Source organism: Rhinolophus sinicus, linkage group LG02 (genome assembly GCF_036562045.2).
Source record: "Rhinolophus sinicus isolate RSC01 linkage group LG02, ASM3656204v1, whole genome shotgun sequence".
Lineage (NCBI taxonomy): Eukaryota > Metazoa > Chordata > Mammalia > Chiroptera > Rhinolophidae > Rhinolophus > Rhinolophus sinicus.
In genome coordinates, this window is record NC_133752.1 from 153,750,279 (window position 1) to 153,770,288 (window position 20,010).

Here is a 20,010-nt window from a genome sequence, read left to right on the forward strand (position 1 = left end):
CACATCCAATTCCCTCTACTTAAAACAATTCTTTCTTCTGTTTGTGTTGGACTGATGTAACTAATTCTTTAAATCTCAAAGAATTATCTGGGGCCACTCAGTTTAATATTGGTCTACTATATTATCCTCTTGCAAAACATCCAAAACTTTTCCTTTAACTTACCATGGCTTGTTGATCCACTTGTTTAATTCCTCTTTTCCTCATTATATTATAAGCCCCACAAGTGCAGAAAACATGTCTGTGTTTTCACCAGTATATAACCAGTGTCTAGTAGTGTCTAGTATGTAGTAGGTGGTCAACCAACAATTATAGGATAAACAGAAGGGTTGAAAAATGAATGACAGGTGGTATAAAATGTTCTTCCCTCTAGTGATAATCAGCACTTGCTTTTGTAAAGTGCTTTACAGTTTACAGAGTACTTCACATACATTTTCTTATTTAAAGTAGCTCTGTAACTTGTATAATAGAAAAAAGTGGATCCGTGTCAGTTATATATAGGACATGTGATCAATTAAAAGGTTTATTTTAAGACAGTGCTTTTTATCTGGCAAGCTTTCATTATGCCTGAATATATTTTCCCTTTGGGTAAATAATTTTACAGGGATGGTAAGAGTGTAGGAAGAAAAGTAGCAATTTTCCCTATACCGTAGAAGCTCTGCTAATTAACCACAACTTAATCAACCCACCAGATAAACTGATATTTTCCAAAAAAGAGTGCTGTTTCACAAAAATAAGTTGAGTATATATGAAAAATGTAATTCAGTCACATCACTTAAAACGTATTATCAAATTAGGTATGGGTAAGAATATTGTAAAATATTGGGGAAAGTCTTAGAAACCTATGATTCTTCATTCAGATTACTCTGCAGGTGTCTTTAATTTCTCACTCCACTTTAAATAAGTTAAAGCTGGAACTCCTATAGAATGCATAATTAATATGACATATGAAAGGAAGACTTTGAAGAACTCAAAGCAAAAGATTTGACCTTCATTAGAGACTGACAAGTAAATGTTCATTTGTATATTTTTAAATTAAAATGTTTAAGACATGTATGTATTACTTTTTGGGATCACTGTCTTCTTCTGACTGTCACATGACCTGATCACACTGGGTAAAAGAGTTTCTATGGATTTGACAAAATACGTGGAGAACATTTTCACTGGCAATTCTTCACCATTTCTTCACCTCTTATAAACTGGCTTCTTTCTTCTGTTCTGAATTTGCTCACATGGAAATCACCAGCGGCCTCCTAAGTGTCTACGCTCAATCCCTTTGTTCATGTCTCTTTGGCATTGTATACTATTGCTCTTGCCTCTTAATCAAACCTCTCTTCCTCTTGGCTTTGATTAACCAGACTCTTCTGACTTTTCTTTTGCCTACCTTCGTGCTTTTTTGTTTGTTTGTTTTTTCCCCCCTCCTACTCTTTTTTGGGCTCATATTTCTTTCCATTTTCTTATCCTATTTCCTATTATTTCTATTTTGATTTTCTTATACACACAATTTTCACTGGTAGTTCCATCCACTAGTGTAATCAAGAAAACTAATACACTCTGTGGCCTAGTTACAGCATTCTTCTTTGGTACAAAAACTGTAGGAATAATTTAATTATAACCAGAGTAAAGGAATCAATGAGATGATTCTAAAAGCACTGGGATTCTGGCGTATTTGGTCAGTGTATCCCTTTCCTAGATAATAAAGGAAGGATATAGCAAATCTGCTCCATTCGGTTTCCATTTTCCAGGTTTCATGTGGACAGTCTTTTTCCTTTACATATTTTAATATCATTGATTTAATGTTGGTCAACATCTTTTTATCACTTTATTCTTTTGACTTCTTAAGTGGAGTAATAATATTAAAAAAGAGTTCCTTCAATGTGTCAGGCATAGTTCTAGATACTTACTTACTTAATTTTCAAAACAATATCATACATTTGCTATTATTAACCCAATTGCTTACGTGAGTAGCATGAGGCATTGGAAGTTCAATAGCTTGCCTAAAATCACACTAATATTATAAATACTGGTGCCGAGGTTTACTCATTTTGAAAGCTATGTTGTTGTTGTTTTCAGTGAATGCATTTAAACCTATAAATTCCTATCTAATCTTTACTTAAGGTACATTTCACAAATTTCAATATGTAATATTTGCTTATCATTTAGTTCTAAATATATCATAATTTCCATTGTGAGTTCTTAGCCCATGTGATATTTAGATGTGTTTTCCTCATAACATGTAGAACTTTTGCTTTTACTGCTTTATTAATTTGCTTACCTAAAATAACTTTTATAGATATTTATTTTCATTGATCATGTTTTGAATTTTATTGGTTTATTTCTTAAGAAAATGAGAGGGGTAGCACAGCATCATGCCTATACATCACCTTCATATGTTACAAAAGAAATGAAAGTTATGGATCCTATTCTCAAAGAGCTTAGTCCATTGGAAAGTTTTTATAACAAATAAGAGAAATCAAAAGATGCCAATATAATAATTCCTGTAAGTGCTATGGTTAAGAAATTCAATGAGGATTCTCTTAATCAGAAACATTTTCATAAAAGTGATGGAATGTGAATTAGGTCCTCCAGGAAGAATAGAATTGTGGCAAATTAGGTGAAGGAAGGGGCTTTTAGGCAAGGAGCCCAACAGCCAATCCAAATGAAGTTATCATGGAATAAATACTGTGTTCTTGGTCACTAACTGGACTGTCCCCTTGGTATACAGGCAATAAGGCTAATCTTGCTTCCATATAATAGCACTCAAAATAATGTTCATAAAACTACTAAATTTCTGGGAGTATCCTTTTTAAATCAACTAACTCTTCCCTCAGTTATTATTCTTAATGAGTCTCTTCATTATGATTGGTCTGTTGATCTATGTTAGTTAAATCTCATCTTTCTTAAAGTAGCACCCTTATCACAGGACATTACCCCTGACTTCTTAAAGGACAGTTCCCAGAGTGAAACCCACAAAAACATCAAGTGTGAGACCTTAAATATGGAATAGTGCCTTGTAACCAAATCCATGTGGTGGCCATGTGGCTGGGACAGTTAGGGGGTAACATATTTACTATTCATAATGTACAATATTTCAATTAGAATGTCAATTAGATCAATTAGGTCTTCTTAACTTAATTTAGTATTTATGAGTTCAAACTTGGAATTGAACAGATCTGACTTTGAATCCTAGCTCCCTCATTTAAAGTTCTGTGACCTTGGATGAATTCATTCAATTCCTGTATGCTTCATTTGTCTCATCTATGAAATGGGGCTAACAATCTCTATTTCATGGGGTTGTGAAAATTAAATCAAAGAACAAAGTAAATTACATGTTGTGGTACTTGGCCCATTGTCGGTATTCGTCATGTAGTAGTTGAACGTAAGCTTGGATATAAATGCCAGACAAATGAGGAGGCGCTTTCCTGTTCATATCAACTCCACTTGATTACAGCAGTATAAATTATATATGCCCGAAGTGGTAGAGTGTTACATATGAAAAATATGCATGTAAGTATTGCTTCTGTATGGCTAATGAACCAGCCTGAACATAATTAATGGGGTTGTTAGTAAGATAGGACCATGCAATAGTGCTTCACCGTGTAACATGTAAGCAAAAGGTCTGTTCCTTTAAAAGGTACCCTTTTTAGTTGAGTCAGTATCATTTATGGGAATGTTTTCCGAAGGACAAAGGCAGGTTAGAAGAGAAATTTCTAGAGTAAACGGGTATTCTAAAACCCTTCATGTACTTATGTAGTTCTAGGTTAGGAAATAACAATTGCGGTGTAGTCGAAAATTTCTGACAGTATTGGCAAATATAACATAATGCAAGCCAGCTTCTGTGGTGGGTGGTGATATCTGGGGAAAATGATTTTCTAATAAATATTTTTGGTCTGCATTTTGATTTAATTATCATGATGATCACAAGAATGAATGAGGAAAATAACCTTTTAACCCAGAAATGCCAGAGGGCGTTACCAAGGTATTATTTCATTGTGTGTGCCCAATCTGTCTCTGAAATGTGGAGTCCTTCCACGAAGACCTTGCATTAATGTATGATGACATCCTGTACATTTCCAAACCAACATACCTCTGACATCTTGCCCCTGATTCAGAACTGCAGGGGCAACAGACTCCTAAACACAGTGTTTCTTTACCTGGGTCTTCATATTTCAATCCTCTAAAAATGAATCTGGTTTTAGATAATTCTATTGACTAGACAATACTATCAGTAGGAAACATGATTTTAATAACTTTAAAAAAAAATTCTCCTGAAATGATTTACAAGTGATTTTTTAAGAGGTATGTTAAACTCTGCTAACCTGGTATTTTGCTTTCACAGTGGACTGCGTTAATGTGCTGGAACCGAAATGATGCCCTTTCATGCTTTAATTTGCGAGTGACATTTTAGGCCATGTGTGGAGCAATAGATCTCGCTCATAACTAAAACTAATACAGTAGAATGCAATTATATTATTGGACTCCTTTTTACCCAAATCTGGATGCACTTTATATAATATCATGTCTCCTGAAATGTAACTGCATTCAAATAAAGTCCTGATATTATAGTTATTCTACATTGAAGAGAGAAGCTGTTACTGTTCTTCTTATCCCTCAACTGCAATTTACTAGTCTCCAGACCTAGGGAATTTCATACGTAGAGTTCTAAGGTGTGAGAAAACGCTCTGCAGTCTGAAGGACACATTGACCCAATCATTTTTATTGAAAGCCTGCCCTGGACTGGGCACCGTGCTAATCACACAGTTCCTGCTCTCTCTGGCTTTACCATCTTGGGGTGGGGGGAAGTGTAGAAGACTAGTGGACAAGCCAGTGGGTGAATATGATTGAATGCTAAATATTTGCTATAAAGGAATGCTGTAGAGACCAGCATTGGGGACCTACTTAAATTATATCAGATAGGGCCTCACTGAGGTCCTGAGAGGAAGAGCCTGGGGAAAAAAATTATAGGTGGAGAAATCCGCAGGTCCAAATACCCTGAAACAAAGTGCTGGCCAATAACAGAGGGCAGGTCTCAAGGATGGGAGACTTATACACAACCCAATGGGATTGGATATTGGAATAACAGAGTTAATCACCTCCATCTCAGCTTGCATGAGACCACATTTTGACTTGGATTGTGTCATAGTGCAAGTACCTGAATGGTTTACTACTCTCTACACTATGAGTAAGAATGCTGAAATCCTTTAGCAACCACTGGATAGCTACAAAGTCTAAAAAATTCAGAGAGGATTTACTGATTTACTATTACCTTCACTTCCAAAAGTGATACTACAATACCCATTGCACTATTTAACATTGTATGTTGTTATATTTTAAAATGTAAATACATTAAGATGTAAAGTGTACATTAAGATATAAAGTGTCTGTGGAGATTTGTACCCTTGTCTTTACTCATCCTTCTTGTCATTCCTATAGTACTTCTGCCTTGATATTTGGATAGCACTTATTTACTCTAATGTTCTTACAAAGAACAAAGAATATTAAACTAAAAAGTTAAGTGTCCAAGTTTTCTGTCCCTGTGTACCGAGGAACTCTGTTTTAAGTCACCATGTACTTGAATTACACATCAGCCCTATTTTCTCACCATTTGTTTCACTGCTGAGCACGTTGGACATTGATTATCAAGTACATGTCCTTTACTTTCAACTTCCTCACCCATTTATTCATCAGTTTCTGCTGACGATGCCAAACTATGTTAGAACATGTAAACCCAATAAGGACATAATTAGTGCCATTTAATGATAATTGGCTTTGTAGTAGGTTTCCAGGAATATAGTGCATCATTGAAGTGGGAACCACTTATTTGCAAATTCAAAATCATCTGGTTACTACTATACTCTGTTAACATATCGGTGTTATCCACAAGGAGAAAAAAGTGTGTTCCTTGAATGTGGTTGCAAAAAGAGTTTGTACTACTTTCTCCTAAGTGGGCTTTTTAATACTACTGTGTTTCCCCGAAAATAAGACCTAGCTGGACCATCAGCTTTAATGTGTCTTTTGGAGCAAAAAGTAATATATTTTACTTATAGTAAAATAAGACCGGGTCTAGTATAATATAATAATATAATATAATATAATATAATATAATATAATATAATATAATATAATATAATATAATATACCAGGTTTTATTTTATTATAAGACTGGGTATAATATAATAAATATAATAAACATAATAAACATAATAAACATAATATAATTAATATAATATAATATAATATAATATAATATAATATAATATAATACTGGGTCTTATATTAATTTATGCTCCAAAAGACACATTAGAGCAGATTGTCCAGCTAGGTCTTATTTTCAGGGAAACACGGTATGTTTAAGCACTTCACTCTGTTAATCCCAGTCTTAGAATAGGAATTTGGTAACTGTCCTTTTTGCCTAAAGAAAAGGGAAATAAGTTATATACACAGTCAAGTATGTCCCTGTGCATTTTTATTTCTTATTCTGACAGTCTACCTCTAATTCAAGAAGGGTTTTGGCTGGTGGCCAAACTCAGAGCAGCCAACTGCTGTACTTGTTTGTGTCTGTATGTAGTCTCAAGTGTCTTTATAGTTGAAATGAAATAAGTCACAAGTTTGATGTACGGCAGACAACTCTAGACCAGGATTTTTGTGGATGCTTCATTTATTCAATTCTGACTTTTTTGGTACATCTGCCTTTCTGTGAAGTGTTCTGTACATCTTTATAATCATTGAGAATGCATTCTTGATTTAAAGCAAAACTTTGTTAAAAAGATTTGCATTTCAATGCAAAAAATTAGATTAAAGCAGAATGAATCCATAATAGTTGAATTTGCTAAGTAATGTGTCCACTTAAATTTGAGCTTTAATTTCTAACTGTTTATTTAGCAGAATACTGCCTGAAATATGTAGGCAGAAATTTTTATTGGATTGACAAGAAAAGCAGTTCTGAATTTCATAAAGCGTTCACCAGGGAGACTATATTGTCAGTAGCAGTAATTACAGCAGGTAATTGTGTCATTTACCCTGTTATAGACCACTGAATGTGACGAGCATGGGACATACCAGCTGTCACACCCTGTTAGCTTTCACGCTCTGGGATTTGCAAAATCACACTAGGACTCACTCTTGGTGAATGAAAGGAAAACAAAAATAAACTGAGATTAAAAACTATTACAACTTTTATAAAGAGACTTTTCTAGAAAATAAAAAGTATACATTTCTGTAAAGTTGAAAGTCAACATGAGCATCCCTCTCCTTCATGTGTGTTTCTTAGAGTCAAAGACTGTTGGGCTGGAAGTAAATGTAACTAAGATCCCATTCTGCTGTTTGTTAACTGTGACTTTGGATAAGTCATTTCATTTTCTTGAGCCTTAGTTTCTTCATATGGTTAATACAAAATGTGGTGAATGAGACAGCCTCTGAGGTCCAATTTCCTGTGTAAAATTCTCTGTGTTTCTACTGGGAATAAATTCTCTTCTAGGTGCTGTCGAAAAAATTAGCGTCTCTGCCCTCAATGAAACTTTTATTCTAATGAAGAAGATAGACCATGAATCCATAAGCAAACAATTTTATATCATTTAATGTTAGGAGCACATGCTGTGGGTGTGAGACAGAGCCTCTCTGAAGATGTGCACCCTGAGCAGAGGCCTGAAATAAGTGAGCAAGCGAGACATGAAAATATGCTGGTTAATATTAAAGCATCTCAAGAAGAGGGGACAGCAAGATGTTTTGTCTGTTCAAGGAAAACAGAGAGGCCATTGTGGCTGGGAGGAGGAGGGAGGTCTAGGAGGACTTCATTGAGGGCACAAGTGGCCATGACAAGGACTTTGGGTTTTATTTAAAATGTAAATAGAGTCTAGGGAAGGATTGAAAACAGAGGAATGGCATGATCTATTTAAGGTTTGAAATAATCATCCTGCCTGTTGTATGAAATAAGAAGGCTACAGGTGGGTATATTTACATATTTAACTGAATATTCTCAAATATATTGGTAAATGTATGGCCACTTTTTAAAAAAATCATGTAATTTCAAACTTAGGGGAAATTCTTTTGAATAAATGTTAGAGAAGACTAATGATTACAGTTGAGGTTCTTTTAGTATTTTTGATGCCTTGTATTACTTTGAGGTTCATTTTACCTTAGATAATGTAGAACTGGCAGGAATCATCACAAAGGAGAAAAAAAATGCTAACTTTGTGCCAGCATGCTTGAGTTTTTCAACCCCATTTTGGAAAGATTTTGAGATATGCTAATGTGTTGTTAGACTCAATTAAACACGGATAAGTGACTTTTTTCCAGGTATTTATCTCCAGAATAGTTGAATAGCTACAGAGAAAGGAGAGTTTAGGAGTATAAATCCAATCAGACCTGAAGAAAAGCCTTTTTTTGTGCATATTCAGCATTCAGGCCAGGAGCTTCTTATAGCATCTTAGATGGATATTTTTCTTCTTTTGGTGTCTCATGTCAAAGTGATTCATTTTTTTATGCATGAAAACATTCAATTAACAAACATAAATGGAGCATTAAGTTTCAGTGAGGCACTCTGCCAAACACTCAGGATATACCAGGGGTACCTGCAGAAAGTGTGACAGTGACAATATGCTTGACTAGGGTGCTAGGGGTCTCCTTTTAGAACTTCATTTACACTTCAAACCTACATTCTATCTCTACTTAGATGTCTAGGGATGGCTAGGCAGTTGGTTGATGCCCATTATGGCAGAGCTAACACCCCTTTATCTGCACTTCGTTGTGTCAATTGGAGGATAAAAGCAAAACACATCTTCTTTGTCATCAAGGAGATCATAGTCTAGAAGCAAAGACTGGTAAGTAAATAGACAGCTGCACTGCCATCCAAGGTGTTAGTCTGTGACAGAGGGAGCATAGCAGCTAAGGAAACAGCTAGGCCAAGATGCTAAGCCACAACAATGATGATGACGGGAATGGGAATATGAAGAAAGAGGACAAATCAATCTCTGCACCTCTGTTTCTATTCCCCAAATAAATCTGTAATTACCATCAGTACTGTACTTTTCCTGCATTCAGTTATTCAGAAACATATATATAGCTGAATGATTTCCATCTTTTCTTCTAACGAATTCTTTTTCTTAAAAGTTTCTAATCATGATTGCATCTTTTTGTTTTTCTCAGCTCTGGGACTTTTAAAATTGTTCATAGTCCACTTTGAAAATAATCATTTTGATTTAGTGCCTCAGTCTGTCTGGGATGCTATAACAAAAATACCACAGACTGGGTAGCTTAAACACCGTTCTGGAGGCTGAGAAGCCAAGATCAAGGCATTGGCAGATCTGGTGTCTGGTAAGAGCCTGCTTCCTGGTTCCTAGACAGCTCTCTTCTCCTTGTGTTCTCACATGGCAAAAGAGGCCAGAGAGTTCTCTGGGGTGTCTTTTCTAAAGGCATTCATCCCATTTGTGAGGGCTCCACCCTCATGATCTAATCACCCCCAAAGGGCCCACCTTGAAATACCATCACCCTGGGGATTAGGCTTCAATATACGAATTTGGGGGAGACACACACATTCAGTCCATAGCATTTAGTTTATCATTTTGTCTCGAGGTACAGTGGGTTGGGATAAAGGATGGAGAATGCAGAGGCCAGATGAGAAGACAGAGAAGCGGGGCCAGCCTGTGAAGAAATGAGTCACAGTCAGCTTGGTCCACCTGCCATAGGAGGCTAGTTGTGCCAGCTAGTCTTTGGCGACTGCACATACTTCCCATTTCACCTTCCTGCCTTCCTCCTTTTGTCCCACTGTACCTTAAAGGGACATCCAGAGTGAGTTACTGGAGGTTAGTTATAATTTGTGGGAAGATATGTGGAACATGTTTAAATAAAAATAAAAGGGGGAGTCTTTAGATACACTTACTTGCCAGTTGTACCAGATCTGGGTCCCCAGAGAAAGGAGGAGAAGAAAGAAGGCGGTGTGGGGTGTAATTAGAGGAGGGGTAGAATGAGAACCATGGATACAAAGAACAAGTGTTTTCCCTAGAGCAGGACAATGCTGATTGTAATTAAAATATATACTTGCAGTCAGGGAGAAGGTGATAAGTTACGATTTTTAAAAAAATTTTAATTGATACTATTCAGTAATAAAAGAAAGCTGAATGAGTAAATTAGAAAGGAGTGTAAGTAAAACTTACAACTGGGACACAAGGGCAAAAAGCCAAAATGTAAGAAGGCAAGAGGTGAAATAAAAAGGGAAAGTACAGAAAGTTTGGACCAGAATCGACCCCATTTGTTGTTATTCAGCTGTTCCTTAAGCTACACATCTTCTGGTCTTGAGGTCGAATTTCTATTCACATTCAAGCAGCCAATCTGATTGGGATCTAAGAGGCCAAAGGCTTAAGGACAAATAATGGACTTAAAGAGAAGGGAAGTATTGTTAGCTTGTTGAGGTGGGGTGCTCCCTATTCAGGGAAAGTGAATGATGCGTTGGCAGATTAAAGTCTTTCTCAAACTCCTCTGAACACTTTTATTGATTCCTGGGGGCTAGCGCTCCCCTCTGTGAGAAACAGTGAGAAAAGAATTACCGCCTGTGAAGAAAACTAATCAAGTAAAAGTGAGTGATTCAGAATGAGGTTTAGAATAAAGGCCGTTTAAAATTTTTGAAATATATAATATTAAAAGAAGAGGCACTCTAACCATAGTATCAGAAGAGAGAATTCTTTTTGGAATTTGAAAAAGATGACTGTTAAATGAAAAAAACAAAAAAAAACAAAAAACAACAACAACAAGCTTTCACTATACTCTTACATTGATTCCTGCCACTCAAGAATGAAACAAAACAAAGGGGTAAGTTACTCACCAACTAGCTACCTAATATCTCTATATATCTAGTGAACATCAATCATATATATATATATATATAAAACATTCATATATATAAATTCATTCATATATATAAAAACATTCATGCACATACATGCACATATATGCACACACATAAATACATTTTATAAAGAAATGCATTTTATGAGGAAACAACATCTATAAATATCTTCACAGGGATTCTGACTTATTCATCTTATAATAATCACAACTCATACATATGCATAGTAGAATTTAACACATAAATGTAGCACCAATAAGCATATTATTGCCAGTAGACATTAAAAGATATTAGCTCTAAAATGTCAGAGATAATTGAATGCTCTGAAGCACACAGTACACACAGAAGCATGAAATAAAACAGTTTATGTTTTACCATGCACACTGAGGAACAATATATATAATAATCTGGAATAGAAAATCATCTTCTATCTTATATTTTGCTGTGATAGAAACGCAAATAACATGCTCTAAGAGAGGAATTTTATACTGAAACTCATTTTTAAAATTAACTCCCCAAGTGAAAAGGTTGATGGATGTCCTTTGCCCCCATAGTTACAACCCTTTAAAATCTGAGGACTCATCCTACTTTCTGCAAATTGGAAGGTGAAAGATTAGAATACAGTGTCTGTTCCAAGTGTGTTCAAAAGACTGGCTAGGTTGGAATACTGTGGTTGTTTTCATAGATAACTGTAAATTTCAGAAGTCCCCTTTGATGTTGCGTTTTGTCTTGAGGTACTAGTTAATGGTGTAGTTTGTTGAATATTCTCTCCCATCTTATTTTTGTGTAGGTATTAAAGCAGGCCGGCCTTAGGGCTGTCAATGAACAAGTAGATCACGTGGGGTTTGGCAGGGATGATTTATTTCACCCGTAGAGGTTTTCCCTCGCTTCATGAAAGCCTTTCCTTTCTTTCAAATAAATGTCAATAAATGGAAAAAGATTCCTCTTCCCAAAGTTAGGGGCAACACTAACATGAAAACATAGGAGCAGCAACCTTGACCTTTTGCCTTAGTGAAGTTAAGCATCATGATCTCTTAAGCTGTGCATAGGTACTGCTCTAAATTTTAAATCTTGGGTTGTTGCATGGAGTTTGGATCAGTACAGGGAATTCCAGATGTGAAATACTGTGAGAAGTTGAAAGTGTTGATTTTGTATAGATGGAAGCCTGACCATTATTCATTTGTCCACATTTACCAAGTACCTAAAATGTGTCAGGTGTTATGGCAAGAACTGAGGATTCCAAGATTAGTAATAGTGTCCTATGAAAGGAGAGAAGGTTAGCACGCCCCTTGACCAGGATGGAAGAGGCCTCAGGCCTGACGACAGCACATGGTAAAGGCATTGTCACCTATTTTGTGGCATCTAACCGTTGCTTTTATTAATAAGAACAAAGCAAGCAAACAAGCAAACAAAACAGAAACAGACTCATAGGTGCAAAGAACAAACTGATGGTTGCCAGAAGGGAAGGGAGTTGGAGGGCTGGGTGAAAAGGGGGTAGGGATTAGGAAGTACAAATTGGTAGTAGCGAAATAGTCACTGGGATGTAAAGTACAGCATCGAGTATATAGTCAGTATATATTGCAACAACTAATTGGGGGGATCACTGCATAAATGATATAAATGTCGAACCACTATGTTGTACACTTGCAACTAATATAAAATAATATTGACTGTCAGCTGTAACTGAAAAAACAAACAAACAAACACGCACACAAAAAACAAAGATCTGTAATAAAAGTTTCCTGCCTCAAGGAGTGTACTGATTAATGAGGGATGAATAAGCGAATTGACGATAATCTAATGCTAATTTATGAAGCATTCACCTGCACCAGGATTATTCTCAGTGCTTTCCAGACATTTCCTCATCTAATCCTTTCAACTCTACGAAGAACATACAGACACACAATCCCTGATCTACAGTTCTGAACTCGGAAATGTCCGGACAGCTGTGGAAATTGAATGTTTATTTTTTAAATTTATTTGACAGTAAAATTTGACCTGATATGATGCTATTTCTCATCTTTATTTATCTAATTTGGTATGTATAGTCATACTTTCACTACAGAAATATTTATTTGATTACTGAGTACTGCCCCAGATCTTGCTGGAGAGTTTATTCCTGTACTATTATTAGATACATTTAACAGAGGAGGAACCTATGATTTAGAGAAATTAAATTATTTTGTTCAAGATCTGATAGCTCGAAAGGCAAGGTCAGGATTTAAACTGAGGCACCCTGGCTCCAAGTCCTTATTCTTTACTATACATTCTGGCTTTCAAGTGTTACAATACAATTAAGCGCAAAGCTCTGTGCGTTCTCTGGGGCTTATCTAGAGTTTGGTATTTTTGTTTTGTTTTGTTTTTTACCTTATTTTTATTTTTTTAATTATAGTTGACATTAATTATTGTTTTACATTAGTTCAGGTATACACCATAATGGTTAAACATTTATATGATTTACAAAGTGATCCCCCAATTAGTCTAGTACCCACCTGGCACTATACATAGTTGTTACAATATTATTGACTATATTCCCTAGCTGTACTTTACATCCCTGTGACTATTTTGTAATTACCAATTTGTACTTCTTAATCCCTTCACCTTTTTTTAACCCCCCACCCCCCTGCCATCAGTTTGTTCTCTGTACCTATGAATCTGTTTCTGTTTTGTCATCATTTATATTGTTATTTAGATTCCACATATTAAGTGAAATTATATGGTATTTGTTTCTCTTTGTCTGACTTACTTCATTTACCATAACGCCCATCCATGTTGTCACAAAAGGTAAGATTTCAGTCTTTTTATGCCTGAGTAATATTCCATTGTATAAATATACCACATATTTATCCAATCATTTGTTGAAGGACACTTAGGTTGCTTCCAAGTCTCCACTATTGTAAATAAGGCTACAATGAACATAGGGGTGCATGTGTCTTTTAGAATTAATGTTTTGGTTTTCTTCAGATAAATACCCAGAAGTGGAATTGCTAGATCATAAGGTAGTTCTATTTTTAATTTTTTGAGTAACCTCCATACTGTTTTCCATAATGACTGCACCAATTTGCAATCCCACCAACAGTGCACAAGTTTTCCCTTTTCTCCACATCCTCGGCAACACTTATTTGTTGATTTATTTATCTCACGTCTCATAGATGTGAGATGGTATCTCATTGTGGTTTTTATTTGCATTTCTCTGATGATTAGTGACATTGCGTATATTTTCATATGTCTATTGACCATCTGTATGTCCTCTTTGGAGAAATGTCTGTTCAGGTTCTCTACCCTTTTTTCAACAGATTATTAGTTTTTTTCGTGTTAAATTGTATGAGTTCTTTATAAATTTTAGATATTAACCCCTTATCAGATGTATCATTGGTGAATATCTTCTCCCAATCGGTAGGTTGTTTTTCATTTTGTTGATGGTTTCCTTTGGTGTGCAAAAACTTTTTAGTTTGATGTAGTCCCATTTGTTTATTTATTTTTTTTTCTTTTGTTTGCCTTGCCTGAGGAGATATATCAACAAAAATATTACTGAGGGTAATGTCAGAGAGTTTACTGCCCATGTTTTCTTTTAGGAGTTTTATGTTTTGGGTTCTTACATTTAAGCCTTTAATCCATTTTTACTTTATTCTTGTATATAGTGTAAGAAGGTGGTCCAGTGTCATTTTTTTGCATGTATCTGTCTAGTTTTCCCAGCACCATTTACTAAACAGACTGTTTTTACCTCATTGTAATTCTTTCCTTCTTTGTCATAGATTAATTGACCATATAGAGGTGCATTTATTTCTGGACTCTCTATTCCGTTCCATTGATCTATGTGTCTGTTTTTTTATGCCAGTACTATGCCATTTTGATTACTATGGCTTTATATTATAGTTTGATATCAGGTAGCATGATACCTTCAACTTTGTTCTTCTTTCTCAAGATTGCTTTGGCTATTTTGGGTCTTTTGTGGTTCCATATAAATTTTAGGATTATTTGTTCTAATTCTACGAAAAAAATGCCCTTGATATTTTGCTAAGGATTGATTTGAATCTATAGATTGATTTGGGTAGTATGGACATTTTTTTATTTATTAAAATTATTATGACATTGCTTGGTAAAATTATATAGGTTTCAAGTGTACATTTCTATAATATGTCACCTATATATTACAGTGTGTGATCACCACCCAGAGTCAGTTCTTCTTCCCTTACTATATATTTGACCCCTGTTTTCCCTCTTCTAGAAGACACAAGTAAATGGAAGCATATACCGTGCTCATGGGTAGGAAGAATTAACATCATTTTGTTAATAAAATGTCCAGACATTTTATTAACAAAATGATGTTAATTCTTCCTGTTCATGAGCTCGGTATATGCTTCCATTTATTTGTATCTTCTTCAATTTATTTTTTTCAACGTCTTATAATTTTCCAAGTCCAGGTTTTTTATCTCCTTGGTTAAATTTATTCCTGGGTATTTTTTTTTATTCAATTGTAAATGGGATTATTTTCTTAATTTCTCTTTTAGATAGTTCATTATTGGTGTAAAAACTGCAGCCGATTTCTGTATATTAATTTTGTATCCTGCTACTTTACTGAATTCATTTATCAGTTCTAATAGATTTCTGTGTGGAATCTTTAGGGTTCTCTATATATAATATCATGCCATCTACAAATAATCACTCATTCCTTTCCAATTTGGATACCTTTTATTTTATTTATTTTATTTTTTCTTTTCTGATTGCTGTGTCTAGGAGTTCCAATACTATGTTGAATACAAGTGGTGAAAGTGGACATCTTTGTTTTGTCCCTGATTTTAAGGAAAATGCTTTTAGGTTTTCACCATTGAGTATGATGTTAACTGTGGGTTGATCACATATGGATTTTATTATGTTGAAATGTGTTCCCCTTATCCCCACTTTACTGACACTTTTTAATCATAACTGGATGCTGGATTTTGTAAAATGTGTTTTCCGCATCTAGTGATATAATCATGTGATTTTTATCCTTCATTTTGTTTATGAGATATATCACGTTAATTGATTAGAGGATATTGAACCAGTCTTGCATCCCAGGAATAAATCCCATATAATCATGGTGTATGATCTTTTTAATGTATTGTTGAATTTGGTTTGCTAATATTTTGTTCAGGATTTTTGCATCTGTGTTCATCAGGGACATTGCTCTATAATCTTCCTTTTTTGTAGTGTTTTTTTTTTTTTTTTTCCCTAGTTTTGGAATCAGGATAATGTTGGCCTCATAGAATGAGCTTGGGAAACTATCCTCCTCTTAAATTTTTTGGAATAATTTGAAAAGAATAGGTGTTAATTCTTTTTTGAATGTTTGGTAAAATTTACCTGTGAAACCATCCAGTCGAGGACTTTTATTGGTTGGGAGTGTTTTGATTACTGGTTCAATTTTGTTAATAGTTTTTGGTCTGTTCAGATTTTCTGTTTCTTCTTAAATCAGTTTTGGAAAATTGTGTTTCTAGGAATTTATCCATATATTCCAGATTTTCTAATTTTTTGGCATATACTTGTTTATAGTATTTTCTTATAATCCTTTGTATTTCTGTGGTGTCAGTTGTCACTTCTAGAGTGAGAGTTTTAAGAGAGTTTTTCTGAAGAAGGAGGCTTATTTGATCTGAGTGAGACATAAGTAGGAGAGTTAAGCAAAGAAAGTGGGGAAGAGATTTCTGGGCAAAAAGCAGGCACACGTGTGAAAGATACAGGTATTGGCTGGTATGATCTTTGGGCTTTGTAGAGTCTCAATGAATGATATTATTGATAAAGTAATGGGGGAGTTGTGAATGGTGCAGTTTGATAGGAGCAAAGGGTCATAATGAAAGTCTTGATCAGTAAGAGGTGATTTGATGGCTTGCAAAAACAAGGGTGTGTCACTAAAAAAATAAGAGAGAATGGAGGAGTGAGAGAGATTGAGGGGATCAGATTTTATTTGAAAAGCCATTCTGATAATGTTCTGGAGATGGACAAAACTGGGCCAGTATTGTCATCATGAGGCTATCGCAGTAATCCAAAAGAAATATTTAGTACCCAAAATTGGGCAGCAGCAGAGCAGTGGAGAGGGAGGTATGGGGGGTGGAAATGAGAACTGCCAAAGAAGAATTTAAATAAACTGGTCCCTGAATTTGGCAGATGGGAAGAAGGGAAAAGAAGTCTTTGGTGACTCCCAAATTCCTGGTTTTGGAGAAATAAGGGCACAAAGATAGATTTAGTTGCAGATTCATCTGTGGTTGTAAAACCTGAGGATGTTATTTCCTGATGACCTGGATGGTTTTCTGGGTAGTTGTTCCTAGGTTTGTGTGCCTAGAGTGAGGGGATGAGGATGGGGCCGGCATTTGAAGAGAGAGCAGCATAACTGGTGGGGGGAATGGAAAAGAAAACAGATGTGCAGGATTGTCAGTATAGAATAAGTTGAATATTTTGCATTAGCAGGTCTCTCTGAATGTTTTACATGTTAGATTGATACATACTTTATAGTGATTGATTCATTTTTTAACTAATATTCATTGGAGACCAACTTCATGCCAATCATTGTGTTGGATGTTGGGGGCAATTGATGAATTTGGCCCAAGGGTTTACTATCTAAATGGTTTATCTAATAGACAGATTTTGAGTGGAGAGTTTTTACTCAGCTTGTTACACCATTAACAGAGTTAACTCATATTCCTAATATGATCTTTATTTTTATATTTTGAACTCTTGATTCTATTGTCTTTTTCTGCCATAACCAAACCAAGCCAACCAAAACCAAGAATAACAAAATTCCTGAAAGTAAGAAGCCCTCTAACTTCTATTCATCTCTCCATCACCCTCTATCCTTGAAACCTGTTATTTTAAATGCATTCTTCCACTTGCCTCAAATATTGACACACGGTGGGACCATCAGTTCTATGTCTAAATCTGCCCCTTTCCCCATCACTTGTTCTTTCACTTCAGGCCCTGTGTTTAATTCCACAAAAGCATAGGGACTGGGATGTATGAAATGAATAAGACGTGATTCCTGCCTGAAAGGGATTTGAATCTTATGATTTTGGTGCTAGCTTCCCAACTATTCTTACTGTGTCCTGAAGTACTTTCTTTTTTGTTTGTTTTAATTTTTTATTTATTTATTGGGGAACAGTGTGTTTCTCCAGGGCCCGTCAGCTCCAAGTCGCTGTTCCTCAATCTAGTTGTGGAGGGCACAGCTCAGGTCCACATTCAGTCACCGTTTGAACCGGCAACCTTGTTGTTGACAGCCCACACTCCAACCAAGTGAGCCTCTGGCCGCCCCTCCAGAAGCTCAGCGACAGCTTGTAGTCTTCAATCTAGTTGTGTAGGGCGTAGCTCACTGGCCCATGTGGGAATCGAACCGGCAACCCTGTTGTTGAGAGCTTGTGCTCTAACTAACTGAGCCATCTGGTCACCACCTGAAGTACTTTCTTATGTTGCACATATACATTACTCAGCACAGCATTTGCAGGGAATAAACATTTAGTTCTGTTTGCTTTCTTCACCCTACCCTCCTCTTCCTCCTTTTGCTTCACCTCTCAGTTTTGCACAGATCTCAATTCTCAATAATAATCTAACTCTGACTCTAAAAGTAAAGAACAAAAGAAAGAAATACAGATTAAGTAGAGAAAGAGGATTGCTACCTTGCTAACATGGGACACCCACTTTGCTGAGAAAAGTTAGTCTCACCTCTTCTTCACACTGCTGTTAATTTCCCTAAGTGTCAACTCTAATTTCATCATGCTGCCTTTTATTGTACATCTAGAAGTGGCTCTTTATTGCCCACCAGATAAAAGCATGTTGTGTTCCTGACCCTACCCACACTTTTTTCTTACTATTCCCGTTTAATCATAACATTTGCCAGCTTAAGCACAAGTACTTCATGGCCCTACCATCCCCTATTCTTTTCTCTTTGCACCTGTGTTCTCTCCGTGTGGAATCCTCTTTCCCATCTTGTTCCTTTCCTGTTAAAACCCTTCTATCTTGCAAGACCTACTTGCTTGGCCTATTTGCTATATATTTTCCCGGACTCTTGTCAACCCTCATCTTTTCCTCTTTATAGGTTGCAGTTTTTTTAAATGCTGAAGGCAAATTCTGGCTATATGTTGTTGGGCAAGAGATATAGTTGCTCTAAGAAAACACTGTGTTCCCATTTGGAATATAGGAATAATAATAGTACCTACCTGAAAAGATTTTTGAGAATATGGAAATGCATAATGTGTATAAAACACTTAGTGCAGTGCTTTATGAATATAGTAAGCACTTCAGGATTAGCTATTGTCATTATTATTATTATTATTATTTTCTCTTTTGTAGCACTAAAACACTTCTACAATATATCAGAGTTATCTATTCATATCACCAGCCCTATAATAGTTCAAAAGTTCCTTGAGGTCACAAGTCCAAGTTCATGCATACTTTGTGTCCTCCATGGCACTAGAAACACATCGCAGAAGCTTTCTAAACGTGTTTTGAAAGAATAAATGTAAGTCATCTGGCTGATAGTTACAATCCTGTTTTTGCCCTACAATGTGTTCTGACAATACTTATTTCATGAAACACAAAATAAGAAAAAAAAATTTGGCCATAAAATCAGAATTTAGATTACTCTGAGAAAGTACTGCAAAAGGACAGAGGAAATTTGAATGTGCTTTGGTTGTTAAAATTACTGATCAAGTAAGGATTAGGAAAGGAGGCTGAGCATATCAGAGAAAAGACTAGAAGAAAATAAACCAAGCATGTCAGAGACAAGAACTCTGAACAAATTTCTAGCTGCCAAACAAACTGAAGAAGAACAAGAAGTCAGAATTGAATTGGTGTGGTCAGCGAACAGGAAACCTGAGAACTAGTGAACAAAAAATGCTTCCTTGTTAAAAACGAGTTGTAGTGGGTTTACTGCTAATGTGGGCATTGAGCAGGTTTCAAGTATAATTTCTTGTAGTTACTTTAATAGTGTTAAAAGTAGATTTCTGTTAAGACGGCATTGCAGTAAATAGATTTTTCTCTGTAATATGAACTGAGTAAATAAGCTAATCATAAGAAATAAACTGAATAGATTTGCGTAAGTATGATACCAGGCATTTTTTTCCCTTGATGTAACCATTGAAAGTAATGGCATTTTGGAAACCAGAAAAATGTTCAAAATGTATTTGATTTCAGAAAAGATTAGGAAGAGAGC

At 35.6% G+C, this 20,010-nt stretch overlaps 1 protein-coding gene and 1 non-coding gene across 4 annotated transcripts in view; both read left to right on the forward strand.

Annotated features, from left to right (window-relative positions):
- Positions 1-20,010, forward strand: part of NELL2 (neural EGFL like 2) — a 316,189-nt gene that overhangs the window by 198,240 nt on the left and 97,939 nt on the right. The gene's annotated exons all lie outside the window — the stretch shown is intronic.
- LOC141570302 (U6atac minor spliceosomal RNA) lies at positions 12,093-12,216 on the forward strand. The gene has a single exon (XR_012494307.1). It is a non-coding gene; the product is annotated as a U6atac minor spliceosomal RNA (small nuclear RNA).